This window comes from Zalophus californianus, chromosome 5 (assembly GCF_009762305.2).
Source record: "Zalophus californianus isolate mZalCal1 chromosome 5, mZalCal1.pri.v2, whole genome shotgun sequence".
NCBI classification, from domain to species: Eukaryota; Metazoa; Chordata; class Mammalia; order Carnivora; family Otariidae; genus Zalophus; species Zalophus californianus.
In genome coordinates, this window is record NC_045599.1 from 74778783 (window position 1) to 74792022 (window position 13240).

Genomic DNA, 13240 nt, shown 5'->3' on the forward strand with positions numbered 1-13240 from the left:
TCAACTTGTGGACTTCCAGTATGTCTGAGATCAGCAAAAACCTTAACTTATTTCAGGACGGTCTATAGAACTATCTTAAATAAGCATTTTTCCTTTAAAACTGGTGGCTTTCCTATGGAAGTCTCATATAGGTTACTTACTTGGTTAAGAGTTCATATTTTAGTGCTTCTTGGAGCCCCAGCGGCTCTGCAGGCCCCTAAAAGGTGCCCAAACCAAAATCCAGCTGAGAAATGAGAAGAAGTTGGCCAGAGTTGACCAGATTTGGGGGTATGACAGCATCAGTGCTCAGTGTGGGTAAGAGGTTTCTGCATAGCCAAACAAACCCGACTTACCTCTTTGCCACTTATTACTAGCAAGTTTACCTAGCCCCACTGAGCCTCAGTTTCCTCATCTGTAAAATGGGGATAGGACTACTCTTGACAGATCTGCCAAGAGGCTTAAATAAAATAAAAATAGAATATGTAAAACTCTAAGCCCTTAGCCTGGCATTTAGTAGGTGCTGGGAAAATGTGTCTCTGCTGTGACTGTTCTTATTAGCCTCATACTCTTATTGTTTGAATGTCTGGAACTAACAAAGATTTTTCAAATATGTCCTGTCTTAAAGTACTTTTATTTAACTTATGCTTAAATTCCGCCTCTAAAAATGAGAAGTCTCATTAGAAAACCCTACCCTATGAGATTTAGTGGATCATCAGCAGGTGATTTCCAAATTTTAGAATTATCTAAACTCTTGGGCAGGGTGGTGGTTAGTACATTGTAGAAAATCACACCCAGTTTTCTCTTGGAAGTTAGCCATAAGAAGCAGTCCCTTTTCCATCTTTTTTTTTTTTTTTTTTTTTTTTACGCACAATGTTATCATCCAATCATTCTTAGTGTATAAAGAATTTTGACATCTCCCCCAAACCCTGCTGTGCCTCAGGAAGCTGAGGGAGGGTGGCGTAGCTGAGAGGTGGAGACATTTTAGTCACATGTTTAGTGTTTATTTAATGTCAAACTTGACATTCTTTCCTTAGCTTCTAAATCATTGTCATCTCCCTTCCTACATTATTCTCTCTCCTGTTGTAATTTCTCACTATAGATTCCTGACTTGCTTTGCTTCACCAGTTTCCTGAATATTAGTTTTCCAGAGTTTTATTCTTCACTCTTTTCTTTCTCGTATCTTTAACATTTGTAGAGTATTGGAAGAAAAAATTATATATGTATGTATACATCGTACTTGCTTATTTCTTCTTTTGATGCCTGATTGAAAGGGCTTTAACTCAGCATCATGATCACTGTAAAGATTTTATTTATGTATTTTAGAGAGAGAGAGAGAGAGAATAACAGGGAGGAGGAGCAGAGAGGGAGAGAGGGAGAGAGAGAGAGAATCTAAAGCAGACTCCCCACTGAGTGTGGAGCCTGACTCAAGGTTCGATCTCAGGACCCTGAGATCATGACCTGAGCCTAAATCAAGAGTTAGACACTTAACCAACTGAGCCATCCAGGTGCTCCAGCATGATCATCACTTTAAAGAAAAGGTCATTCCCATGCATCATTTAGAAAAGCTGGGGGTAATAGCATTTGTGATCACTTGAAGCCTTTTATTATACAATTAATTATTATAACACACACAGGCAACCTCATATTACCCTGGCACATGACATGACAAAATAGTAGATATAATTGGCAGTGAGAATTAGTCTTGGTTTTCTTGATTCTTGACACATCAATCTTAAAAGGTACAATAAATGATAATTTTACCATTATAAAGAAAACTTTACAGTTTGAAAAGTTAAATATTTTATTTGAAGTTATGCATGAGCTGTGTGATATAGAATGATTACCGTGTATTACAGAGCTGTGTTTATGAGCGTTCTTACTACATGAGTAATTATGTGCACAAGTAATACCACTTCTTCCGTGCAGTTCTGGGCTTGGAAAACCTAAAGAGCTTAAGGGGCATAGGTCTTTCTAACTCAAAATAATCATTGTAAGATGTTTAGTGCTTAATATTTGATTTTTGATAAGTTAATAATGAGGACTAACGAGGCTGCAGAGATGATTCATGCTTTTATTCAAGCCAGTATGGAAAGAGTTGTGGTCCATACTCAGTCATGCGATTGTGCTCAGGCAATATGTATTGTGACCACCTCCTGTTCAGGTGAGGAAACCGAGGTTGAACTTGCATTAGGAATGTGTCTGCAGAAGCTATTAAGATACATTTGTTAAGGCTATTAGTTCCAACTGGAATCCAGGGTTTCGAACTCAAAAAGAATTTCTTGAGGATAGCAGGGGTAGCTCGTGGAAAGATCCAGAAGGCTCCAGCAGCAGGAATGTAAAGTTTCACCGCTAAGAACAATGCCCAGCCATACCAGGGGGGCTGCTTCTGCTGCCACCACAGCTTGAGCACCTAACATACTTAGGACTGGATGCCAGAAAGTCTGCCGCTGCCATTCGTGAACACTAAGACGCCTTGTCAGACACAGACTTCTTGGTGGGCAGTGGTCTCTTCCCATTGCTCACTTCCAGTCTCATTTTTTTATGGCACATCTGACTGACCAGGGACAACATAAGTCACACACCTCAACCCTGTTACAAGGGAGTCTGGGATTGTGAGTGCTCTGGATTCCACTTTGGGAAGTTGCATATTGATTAGGTGGGAAATGTATCAGTATGTAGTGAGGGTTTTCAGATGTGTGGCCAGCTGCCAGCTGACAGGTATCTCCTACAGAAAGGAAGACAAGAGAACTGCCTCACTGAACAGGAACATAAATGAATCATGATATGTTGTTCAGCAATATTAGGCCTTTAAAACAGAAGAGGGTACAAACGACTTTTCTCCCAGCTACAGGGGAGAAGATTTGCGAAGGAATAGGCACCCATCAGAAAATTCTTTTGTGATTTTGCTCCTGGTTTTGCCATAAATAGCTGTGTTGGCATAAATAACTCCCCTCTCTGGTGCTAATTTTCTCATCCATAAGATTAGTGAGAGGCTGGATAAACTATGTGTGTTCTGGCATTCAGTGTCAGCCTCACCCCACAGTACCACATGTGTGTTACTCTGTGTGTTAGGGAGGCAAGCGTTTTTATTTTAATAATTATGTATATATTTTAATGTGCTGAAAAATAAACTAGCACTTCAGACTCATGATCCAAGGATAGTTGTGCTTAAGACAGGCTAAACTAAAAGTTAAAAAGTAAATCGATTTTTGGGCACCTGGGTGGCTCAGTCGTTAAGCGTCTGCCTTCGGCTCAGGTCATGATCTCAGGACACTGGGATCGAGCCCCACATCAGGCTCCCTGCTCGGCGGGAAGCCTGCTTCTCCCTCTCCCTCTGCTGCTCCCCCTGCTTGTGCCCTCCCTTTCTCTGTGTGTGTCAAATAAATAAAATCTTAAAAAAAAAGTAAATGTTTTTTTAATATTAAGTAAATACAATACATTTATAGCCAATTACAAATATTATAGGCAATGCACAAGTAACCAATGTTTGGAAAACAAGATTCAGAACAGTAAGTCTCATATTTTAATATTCACATTGAATCAGTGGGGTTTTTATTAAAATGAAGATTCTGATTCAGGAATTCTGCAGTGAGACCGAGATTCTGCTTTTCTAACAAGCTCCTAGTTGCTGCTGCTGCCACTGGTCTGGCAAGCACACTTTCGGTAGCAAGGATGCTGAAGTGTTCTGATGGAGGGTAATTTAGACTACCTGTACCTTAGATTACCTCAACAGTGATTGGAGAAACTCGTTTAAATACAGATTCTCGGGTTCCAAGCCAAGAATTCTGATTCAAGAGGGTAGGGTAAGGCCCAGGATTTTATATAGTTAATACCTACCCCTAGATGTTTCAGATGCAGATGATCTGAGGACCACACCAGGGGAAAGGAGGAACCTCAGGGACTGGGGCAGCCAAAGCACATCAGGAAGTAACAACGTCCCTCTTCATTTTTAGGAAAAAGAGCCTCTTTCTACATGTACTGCAGGATAAGACTCTCTGAAAAATTTATTTCCTAACGTATAATTACTCATCTGTACTCTTCAGGAGCGCAGGATCACTCACCTTCACTGAGGGGGATGTACTACCTAACACTGGGGGCTATGGTACCCAGGACTCATCCTCATTGGGGTGTGGCCCAAATACATCACCCTGTGTTCTTTTTGTCATAGGAGGAAATGAATGTCAGTGAAACCTAGATGAGCTGAGGTTTAGTTAAAAAAAATTAAAAGGAAAGAAAATACTAATGATAAAAAAGGAATTTTTTAAAAAGCTTTATTTATTTGAGAGAGAGAGCAGAGTGAAAGAGAGAGCATGAGCAGGAGAGAGGGGGAGTGGGAGAGGGAGAAGCAGACTCGCCTCTGAGCAGGGAGCCCGATGAGGGGCTCCATCCCAGGACCCTGAGATCATGACCTGAGCTGAAGGCAGACGCTTAACCGACTGAGCCACCCAGGCGCCCCTAAAAAAGGAATTTTTAAGCTGTATTTTCATGGAGAATAATTTTAAGGACAAGGTCTTCTGCTCAGGGAATTGTAAAATATTAGAGTCAGAAAGGCTCTTACTTCAGCTTTACTTAATAGAAGTAAACAAAAAATGAAAATCAGGTGGCTGTGAGGAACACCTTGCACAGGAAGTTGGAGGGACCCCACTGCTCTGGCTGCTTGGTGTGGGTACAAAGCTGTGCAGAGGAGCTCTCTGCCTTTTTCATGCCAGCTGGCGGTCACCTCAGCCTTGGCTGGATGCAACACTGAGTCATTGCTCAGCTGTTACTAGCTAGGCCTGAGGTCTCTGCTCCCCAGTCACTGACCACCACCTCCTCTGGACACACCCCAAGCTCAGTGTCCAGAGTCTTTATTGTGACTGGTTTGCGGCTTTGGGAAAAGTTGGCTTTACATATTTCTTTTAAAATTTCATAACTCTGGGGCGCCTGGGTGGCTCAGTTGGTTAAGCGACTGCCTTCGGCTCAGGTCATGATCCCTGGAGTCCCAGGATTGGGTCTCAGGATCGAGTCCCACATCGGGCTCTCTGCCCCGCGGGGAGTCTGCTCCCTCTGACCCTCCCCCCCTCATGCTCTCTCTCTCATTCTCTGTCTCTCAAATAAATACTTTAAAAAAATTTAAAAAAATAAAATTTCATAACTCTTTTCTGTGAACGCTATCATTCATTCTGTATTTATTAGTTGCCATTCTTCTAGAACAAAGAACATTTCCCTTTCATTCATTCATTCATTTATAGCAGTGGGGACCTATGAATTCTTATTTTATTCATTGGCTTAAAATCCATTTTTCTGATTATTTATTTTGATATTTTTAATCACAATAATATGTGCTATAATTTAGTAGAATGTCAACTGTGTTAAACTGGTCTTTAAAATATCCATTATACTATTTGAAATGTATTTGCGAATCCCTGGTGATGGTCATTATTAATTTGCTTTATTGTTTAAAAAGAGATATTTGGAGGCTTATATGTGCAAGAGCGCCCCTCTTGGCTCCCTTATTCTGGTGGGGTCACCGGTTGACAGCCGGGGCGCGGGAGACCCTTGCCATCAGCGGGCACTGCGTGCACTGCGCGTGGGCCGCATTAGCTGCTGCGTTAAGTTAGCCGGCTTCCCGGATGCCTGCCCGAGACGAGTGGGCAGGGCGGACGCCTCCCTCCGCGGACCTGCCGGGAGCTGCGGGGCGGTGCCGCCCTGGGACGAGGGCGGGGAGCGGCGTGCGTCGCGTCCCGGGGCCGCCCCGCCCCCGTGGCTCTCCACCGGCTGAGGCTCTAAACAGAAACCGCGGGGGCCGAGCCCAGCTAGGAATGCAAACAGCCTGAAAACCCAGCTGAAGTCTCTGGGCCTGGGAGTCGGACGCAGAGTGAGTACTGATTTCGGCCGCTCTCCTCCAAGGCCGCGTCTGCTTCCTGGGCGAGCGGCCCGAGCCGCCCTCTGCCCCCACCCCTCCCCCGGCCCTGCGCGGCCCAGACTCGCACCCCGCGCCTGGCTCCCCTGGCTTGGACCGGCGTTCTTACTAGTCTCTTGACCCCGAAGATGCATTCCTTTCCACATGGGCTCTCAGTTAAATTGTGTTGCTTGTCCACCTCTCCCTCCCTGACGGTAACACTGTTGCTAGCTTTTCAGCTGGGAATGTGTCTGGTGACCGGACACGCGCGGTTGGGTTACAAAACCAGGGATTTGTGTGACCTGGGAAAAAAAAAGCAAAGAAGAAAAGCAGCAGCTATGTCTATTTGGTTTAGCATTTTTATGGTTACGACCCCTCCCCTACCCGCCCCCACCCCCAGCCCTGCCCTCATTACTGTGCTGACCTCCGTTTTAGAGAATGAGTTCACTCTGTATAACCTTTCCATGTACCTGATACATACTGGGTGTGGTGTGGCATATGTTGTAACATGTTTTGGTTCTATTTCCTTGCACAAAACCTGAGACTGTGGTCATATAACATCCCTGAGAGGTACTTTGCCTTTCAAGAATGCAAGGTGTTTTCATAGATATTTAACAATCTCTTCTGGACTGTTAGGGTCCTGGTGTTTCTCCGGAACAGGCAAGAGGCAATTTCTTTATTCCTATTTTACAGCTTAAGAAAATAAGGCAGAGTTTTGGAAACTTCCTTAAGGGGCAAGACCTTCGGTTCTCTGACTAGTCTTCTAGGAACCCACCTATACAAGAGAGGAACCAGATGCTCAGTCAGCCACTCTGGAAAGTTTCTGCTGTGTGAGGTGTTGACTTGCCGAGTGAAAATCTCTGCATTGCAGAGGTCAGTAAGGAGTGGCATCTGCTGTTCAAAGGGGGAAACTATTTTCTAGTGAACAACCATCGAGTGTCTCTTCCTGATGTTTTGTTTGTGGGCACTGAATTCAACTTTTGCACACTGAATTTCAATATTTAAAAGATAGTTGTTGCTGGGAATGTGGTGGGAAGGGAGTGATGTCTGGGTTCTATAAGACAGTATGGTATTAAAGTAGTGACATTTAGCAAAATCATGCTGAAGTCAGAAAGGCTGCATCTGCTAATTAATGGAGAAAGGGTAAGGGGCCAATAGCAATCAGGTGGAGTGGGAATCCATGTATGAACAACAAGGACCCTTGGTATCTATTATTAAAAAAAGTGAGACTTCACAATTGCAGACTGCACAACGGTGTTTATGAAGCAGCACATTCAAGTATAAATGTTAGCTGTGGCTCGGTTCACATGCTTTTAAAAAAGATTCCCAGTGCGTGAGAAGAGTTGGTTGTATTGTATTAGCGGTGAATTTAGTTCCTTGATTGTCCTCAGGATTGATCAAAGAAGAAGATTGTTGATCTTTTTTCATTTGGGAAAACCAGTCTTAATTTTTAATTCAAGAAATATTTTTTGAGCACTTACTATGTAGAAGTAACCATGGTAGATGCTGTGGGGATACAAATATATGGATCCTGTCTTCAAGGGACAGGATATAGTAAGAAGCTGGCATTCTAAGAACAGAAGTAACATAGCTAAATGAGACTATGTAACCAAATGAGACTTTACCTTGTGATAACTTTTGATGCATTGGGAAAATATTTTATAGAGAGATGTTAAATATGTCCTGAGAAATGATACAGAGTGGTAATTAAGAGGTCAGGCTCTTACTTTTCTTAATCTGTAAAATGGGTATAAGAGTTTCAACCTCATGGCTGCATTATCATGTTATGTGAAGTACTCAGCTGATGTCTAGAACATGGTAGTTTTCACTAAATGTAGCAATAACTATCACCACTCTGTTCTCATACTGATTATGCTGATCTCTTTTTGTTCTGAAACCAGTTATGTTTACTTTCTAATGATTTATTTTTTTTAAAGATTTATTTATTTATTTATTTTTGAGAGAGAGAGAGAGAGAGAGCACATGAGGGGGGGAGGGCCAGAGGGAGAAGCAGGTTCCTCGCTGAGCGGGGACCCTGATGTGGGACTCGATCCTGAGACTCCAGGATCATGGCCTGAGCCGGAGGCAGTCGCTCAACCAACTGAGCCACCCAGGCGCCCTCTAATGATTTATTATTACTGCCTCATATAGGCAGGAGAGCACCAGGGCAACAATATCACCTTGCTAACAGGATTATGTGCAGCCTCTGCCCAGATCACCAAAGTCCAAGTATATGGACTTGTTCAGAAGTCAGCATGTCTTAAAAGATGTTGTAAAGTTCCCTTAGAAATCGGAAATAATGGGTCTGAGCAATTATGGCTTTCCATAAAAATAGCTTAGCTCCCTTGTTCTTAACCAGGGGAGGTAGCACCCAATTAAAGGGTATTTTAAAATACGTGAGTGTGTTTTAGTGATGCTCTAGCATTCACTGGGAGCAGGACAGTCCTGCTCACTTAAGAATTGTCAGCCCAAATGCTAGTAAGTACCCTGTTGAGAAACGTTGGGTAGCTAACATTTTTTTTTTAAAGATCTTATTGATTTGAGAGAGAGAGAGAGCATGAGAGCAGATTGAGGGACAGAGTAAGAAGCAGAATCCCCACTGAGCAGGGAGCCCAATGCGGGACTCGATCTTGGGACGCAGGATCATGACCTGAGCCGAAGGCAGCTGCTTATCTGAGTGAGTCACCTAGGCGCCCCTGCTAACATTTTTTTAAAAAGGATTTTATTTATGCACTTGAGAGAGAGCATGAGGGGGGGCAGGTTCCCTGCTGAGCAGGTGGCCTGCCACTGGGATAAGAGGCTCAATCCCAGGACCCTGGAATCATGACCCAAACCCAAGGCAGATGCTCAATTGACTGAGCCCTCCAGGCACCCCTGACATTTTTTAATTTAAAAGGTATTTACATGGAAAACAAGAAGTGCAGTGGTTTATGACAACCATTGTACTTTCCTAGTATGCAGATTATTCAATATATCAGAAAAACAATAGAATTAAATATGTTCCTGTTATAAAGTTAGACACATTGGTGCTAAGACATACATTCTAGATTCATATAGTTTCCAAAATGACAGCGTTGTAAGGTATACTAAAAAAGAAGTTACAAAGATAAATGTGTAGACAGGAGAGCATAGACTGTGGGTTTTTTATTTAAATCAGACTGACCAATTAGGTAGCTCACATTTGGGGAAAAGTAAATAATTCCACCTAAGAAGTAGTGATACCTTAGAGATATATTGCTAATGGTTTCCTAAGGAATGAAGACTATCATCTAAGCAAAGCCTCCTTAATTGAAGAGATCTGTTAAAGCACTTTGAAGAGAAGGTTACTGGTCTTCAGACAGAGAATGCAGGCCAACAGGGTAATTCCAGACTAATCCATAGCCCTAGAGCTCTCCCAGTCCTTGTTGTAGGAGGTGCTGCACCCCCCTTGGAATTCTCTAAGACAGTGTTCGTGATGTGTACTCTGGAGAGTATTTGCATCAAATTCACCTGGGATACTTATTTAAAAATAGAGATTTCCCAGGCTCCCCCTCAGATTTACCCAGTCAGAATCAACAAGGAATCTAGGACTTAACAAGCTCTCTAGATAAATTTGTACACCTGTAAAGTCTGATGACCACCATTCTAAGAAGTAAGTAGGTCTATACAGAGCCTTTCTATAAGTAGTCTTCCTCTGGCCTTAGCAGTGCAGTAAAATCTCAGTGAATTTACTAAAAATTCTAGCTATCCACAGGAGCGCAGACTTCTGAATTATACTGAGGCTTCCTCATGAACTGGCTGGTTAGTGTTCATGACCCACAAGCGAGGACCTAGACCAATTCCATTTCACTCAAAATTGCCGTAAGAGATTGAGGCCAGCTTAGTAAGCAAGCATACCCTTTGGATTCGGTAAACTCTGGATTCCATGATGGGTTGAGGTCCCCTGCACAAGTGATAGAAGTATAAAGACCTAGACCAGGCCTTGGAGCCTCTGAAGTTTCTGTGAATGGAGTTGTTAGTGGAGAGGGCAGAGATCCCTGTTCCTTAAGAGTAACCAGGGGCTCAGTCTATGGCATAGTATTTCTCTATTATCTACACTAAGAGGGTAGCCAGAGAAAGCAGGGAGTAGAATTATTTGTACATTTTTCAGTTACATGTGCTTTTTATATTTCCTCCTTACCATGAAAATAGAAAATTGTGTTTATATCCAGCATAGCAAATAAAGTATTTTGATATAACTCCATTACTATAGCCAGTCATCATCAGAATCCTGGAATACAAATAATCTGATGCTAAGATATGTAATAATACCTTGCATGCTTTCACACATGCATCTTTTCATAATATTTTATTTACAGAGATGTATCAGAGGGCTTGGTCTATAGCAGGGAATTGAAACTGGTAGCCAGAATTTTTAATCTTCGAGGATTCTTCTCTTATATTCACCATCTCTTTATTTATCTTTGTCTTTAATTTTTTATGTCAAAATTTATCCAGTATTTCTTTCTATGTACCTGGAATAGAAAGGGCTTCTTCCATCAGAATTCAGACTATTATTTTTAGGCATGTGCAATGTATTGTAAATGTTTGAAAGCCTTTAAATGGGGAATGTATGTTCTACTTTGTCACAAAGCCCATTACCCTGTCTTCATACTGACCTGATAGACTCGTTCACATCACCTAGCACATACTTTCATTTGAATTTTAGACCCCAATCTACAAAGATAGACAAATATTATTTTCTGAAAATTCAATTAGTCATTTGAAAATTGGATCCTTTTAATGTGTAAGTATATATGTAACAAATATATATATATAATAAATACACACAGGCACACACACACTTATAGCTGAGCTGCATCCTGGATGTGTGTAGCATTAGGCGTTTCTCCATTGGTCCAAAATACCTGCCTATAAAATGATAGCAGTATTGGGATTGGTGATGTCTACTGCATACTCTTGCCTTATAGTGTAAGAAAGGTGATGTGGGCATAATCACAAGTATCAAGTGTCCCTGGGTTTTAGAACACACCAACTGGAGAGGACACATATTCTTGAGGTATTGCAGGGCTGTCTTTTTAGGGAATATCTATGCTCTTTATTAACCTGGGTTGGCAATATCAGCACCAAAAATCTTCCTTTAAAAACTGGCTGGAAAGTACTTTTGCAAAATAATTTTGTCAGTCTATCCTAATATCTTATGTAGTCTGGTTCCTTCCTTCTGACCCAATGAAAGTATGAAGAGACTGAGTTTGTCACCAGGAAAAAAGTGCCGGTGGATTTTAGGTGGTAGAAAATGGTTATTTCCCTGACCCACTGTAAGGTCATCTTGTTTTAAACTATTTAAAGCAGTGATTCTCTCAATATCAAGGAGTTTCAGAATCACCTGAGAGGCTTACAGCTTTTCAGTCTATAGCCATTCTTCCCTCTTCCTCCCACCATTTCCCTTTTACAGGCTTCTGAGTGTTCATTGTCTGCCTCCCTCCCCCCATACTGCCTGGACCAGGAATCACTGCGCTGAGCTAAGGTGTTAAAGCTTGGCCGGTTACGTTGCCAAGTGATTTGACATAACTTTGATTGCCAGCAAACATTATGCATATTTTTAGTACAAAATGTTTAAATTATTGCACATTCCTATATATTTCACAAAAAGTTTCAACAGTTCACATTAGTGATTATTTTTGCCTAGCAGTATTATAAAACTAAATTATCATCCATATGATATCTTACTGTAAACTTGAGTTTTTAATCAGTCAACCAAGTAATTAATCATTGTATGGCATTTTAGCCATAAAGTGTCTACATCATTAAGAAACAGTGTACCCCCTTGCTGCATATTCAGAGATCCAAAAGGAAAGGTTAACTTCTTTTGACTATTGAGTTTGAGGCTTCCCTTGCTTTCAAGAATCTTTTAATTATTGCAGTGATTGGTGTTGAATTATTCTCAAATAAAGTTCTTGTGGTGAGACAGGATTCCTAGCCTCACAAATTAGAATTGTTTTTTTCTCTAGTTCTTCTGACAGTCATATTCTTATACCTCTTCACATATTTCCAAAGATTAAATGTGATGAATAGTGATGTACATATTTGCAATTAAAATCTTTGCACAACACTCCAATTGATTTCCAGTTGAACTAGTGATAAACCACATCTTCTCTGTGTATGTATAACTTCTCCACATTCTCCTACGGACCAGTGTACTGAAGGTTTGTTTGCTATTCAAAAATGGAAAGACAATCAACAGGAAATAAAAGCTTAACAAAGAACATTCCAGCTAGTGCTGATAATCTGAAGATAATTCTAGAATGCTCTGGGAGAGGGGTTAAATCCAGTAGCATGTATGCCGTTTGGAGAAGCTCTCCAGGATCCAGATATTTAAAAATCAATGGAAAGAGAAATTAACCAACCATTTATTAATTTATCAAACAACTGTGCTAAGTGATTTACATAGAGTTTCATTTCATCCTCTTAAGAGTTAACAAATTTTGTGGGGCTCCTGGCTGTCTCAGTTGGAAGACCACATGACTCTTGATTTGGGGCTATGAGTTTGAGCCCTACATTGGGTGTAGAGATTACTAAAAAATAAACTTAAAAAAATTTTAAAGAGTTGCTTGCCTATTTTGCAACTAGGTAAGAGGGTACAAGGACCAATTTATAAATGAGAAGACTAAGGCTCAGAGAGATTAAATAATTTACCCTGGGCCACATGGTAGCAAGGTTTTATTTGATTCTAATGTTCTTTTCAGTGGGCTGGTATTATAAAATCTTCCACTCAGTAGTTTATATCTAGGTAGTTTAATTGAGAGGTGAATGTGTATCTAAATTCAAAAACACTAGAAATCAATATTATGTTTTCTGTTGTTATACTCATTATCTTAATATGGCTGAAATTCTCTGATGACTGCAGTTTCCTGCTTGTGTGAAAGAGAGTATTGTACACAGGAATTGGAAAATAATAGTTTTTTTGACAGAGTTTCTTTAGACGTTTAAGTAGGCAGCAGAGAAGGCATAAATTAGCCATTTTTGAGTATGAAATTTTTAAGTTGTAGATTAAATAGTATATAACTGAGAAGTCCCTTATCATGTAGGAAATACAGAATTTTTTACTTAGGTAAGCAGCAGTGTTCATCAATTCAAATGATCAATTTACATCAATTTCAAAAGAACCTAAAAAATCCATTCTTCTGTTTCACTGAATTATTTCCTAGGGCAAAGTGGGAACATGCAATGAAAGGTACTGTTATTATTATTCCTGTTTTATAGACAAGGAAACTGAGGCGCAGAGCAGTTCAGGTATTTGCTCAAGTTCACACAACTGGTAGCAGAGCTGGAATTCAAACTCAGATGTCTGCCTACAGAGCCATTCTCCTAATCACTAGACAACACTACCTCTTTAATATT

General features: G+C 41.0%; 1 protein-coding gene across 19 annotated transcripts in view; it reads left to right on the forward strand.

The window, feature by feature from the left end:
* CAST (calpastatin) overlaps positions 1-13240 on the forward strand; it is a 109210-nt gene that overhangs the window by 33733 nt on the left and 62237 nt on the right. For 2 of the 19 annotated variants that reach the window (XM_027605337.2, XM_027605339.2), the window contains exons 1-2: positions 5704-5836; positions 6554-6733. The exons of 15 other annotated variants lie outside the window; for them this stretch is intronic. The gene's annotated coding sequence lies outside the window, so the exon portion shown is untranslated. Of the gene's footprint in view, positions 1-5700; positions 5837-6553; positions 6734-13240 lie in introns of those variants that run through there. 2 more of the 19 variants (XM_027605336.2, XM_027605338.2) reach the window with 2 other exon arrangements.